The sequence below is a fragment of the Magnolia sinica genome, chromosome 12 (genome assembly GCF_029962835.1).
Source record: "Magnolia sinica isolate HGM2019 chromosome 12, MsV1, whole genome shotgun sequence".
In the NCBI taxonomy this organism is placed as follows: Eukaryota; Viridiplantae; Streptophyta; class Magnoliopsida; order Magnoliales; family Magnoliaceae; genus Magnolia; species Magnolia sinica.
The window spans coordinates 18561819-18564035 of record NC_080584.1 but is presented as its reverse complement, the minus strand read 5'-3'; the positions used below and the strand labels follow the sequence as shown (position 1 = coordinate 18564035).

Here is a 2217-nt window from a genome sequence, read left to right as displayed (position 1 = left end):
AACGGTGGGTAATCAATCACCTCTGTTTTCTTAGTGTGATCAATAAGAGATTTAGATTCTCTCTTTTTTTTTGGAACATGCTTGATGATAATATGAAAAAATTGATGCAATTTGAATAAAACAACCAAATATATATATATAGGGAAAAGGTACTATGAGGTCGAGCACATAGGTCACACTACGCCAAAATCGCGAATTTACAAAGGACCAAATCTGTCGTAAAACCAAATAACTGTTTACTAGGTTGCTTTATCCGTCGTTTAATGTGCCATGGATACGGTCCATCGTATAGTAGCGACGGATAAGATCTGTCGCAAAAAATAAAAAATCCGTCGCAAAAATTCAAAAATACCGTCATTAATATAACTATTAGCGACGGACAAGGTCCGTCGCTAATACAGGAGAGCGACCGCCACATTCGATTTTCAACTTCAGAAATTAGCGACGGATTTGGTCCGTCACTAAAATATCTGTAAATTATAAAAAAAAATATCGACAAATTTATTTTTATTGTTATTATTGTTTTGAATCTTACACCTGATTGTCATTCAAAAAATAATACATACGATTGTTTCATAAGAATTCTATTCACAAAATAAATCCTATTCACATGATTGTTTAATAAGAATCCTATTCATCAAACCAAAAAGTACAATCATACTGAAAATAAAAATTCCCTGCCAAAGCATTATATGATACCTCATATGAAAAATACATGCACGTAAATGGAATCCACTAAATATGATACCTCATATAACAACATATACCCATTGACTTGCAAAAGCCTGCAACTCCCTAATGAAATCTAATATATACTTGCATACTTCTAGGAGACGGGAGGTTTTGATGGGACACTTCTTCCAGCTTGAATCCACAACTTTGTCTACCATGGGAACATATTCATCAAACTCTGAGAACCCTGCCCTTCCAAATTAGAGAAGCATGCTAAAAATTACTGCTAGACACATTGTCACAGTATTTCTAGAAGACGGAACATTAATTAAAAACAAATAGAAGAAAAGCCTCATTTAGAATACATGAATCTTTGAAGTGGTTTTTGTATCCACAGCAGCCTAAAACCAGGGCTAAAACCAGGGATAAAAGACTTCACTGTCCTCCACACCAGCCTAAAACCAGGGCCAACATTGATGATAAACATTCGGCACAATGTCTGTACAAGAGCAAGTCCAATGTTATAGGCAAGCACTATCTAGATGCACATTTCCATTAACAACTCAAATTCCTACTTAATTTCTGGTCTGAACCAAATAATGATTACACCCCATCTCGTCCATTTCAATCTCGCACAGATCCATTTCTATCCTAGTTTCAGTCCCCAATCAGTCAGGTGACTCATTTCAGGTCAAACCTAAAACAATAAGACTGGATGGCACCAAGTTGTATCGGACATCATTTAAAACCATGATAACAGGTGGGTGATGTAAGGGAGTGTAGGGCTAGAAAAACTCTATACATAAGAAAATGAAAAAGGTGCAGAAAATAAGAGGTAGAGCAGAATTGCGACATCAAACTTCCATTAAAGCTTCTTAACAAGCTCAGCTCACCCATTATAGATGCAACCTACTAAGTCTGAGAGCCTTAAAGAACCATGAATTTTGTAAGAAACAAATGCAAGAAGAAGGATACATATGCACCAAATTGTGTGATTGAATACCAAAAGAAAAATTGGAGAAAGTGATGCCAAAGCAAAGCCAAACCTGATATCTTTAGCTTTCACAGTGTTTCCATCTTCAACGCCAATATGGCGTAGTACCACTTCTTCTAACTGGCCATCACGGTATACATGCTGAAATAACAAAATGCATGAAATCAAGCCTTGGAAAATTGGCATGCTGTAATGAAACAATTACCATAACAAGTATGCTACAAGTGGAAGACACAAGACATGGAACCCATAGCATGCAATTATCCGGGGAAAAGGCAATGATCCCTCCCACCCTCTCAATCCCTTGAAAAGATTCACACAGGTTACAAGGAAGCTAGCACTTACAAAACATGACAAAATCAATAAAAACAATTTCATGGAGTTCCACATTAACTATAGAGATAATTTGATTTCACTACTAACAAGGATGGATGTTTCATATGATAAACAGACCATCGAAGCCACTAACCAATAGTTTGCACGGCGTATCCCTTCTCATAGATTACATTTGTTATCAATCATGAAACTTTATGAGGAAGCAACTGGTTCCC

At 36.4% G+C, this 2217-nt stretch overlaps 1 long non-coding RNA gene across 1 annotated transcript; it reads right to left on the bottom strand.

The window, feature by feature from the left end:
- Window positions 1-556: 556 nt before the first annotated feature.
- On the bottom strand, window positions 557-1781 carry LOC131220388 (uncharacterized). Its single transcript, XR_009158548.1, has 2 exons — window positions 1719-1781; window positions 557-919 (listed from the first exon to the last, which is right to left on the bottom strand). It is a non-coding gene; the product is annotated as an uncharacterized LOC131220388 (long non-coding RNA).
- Window positions 1782-2217: the final 436 nt, after the last annotated feature.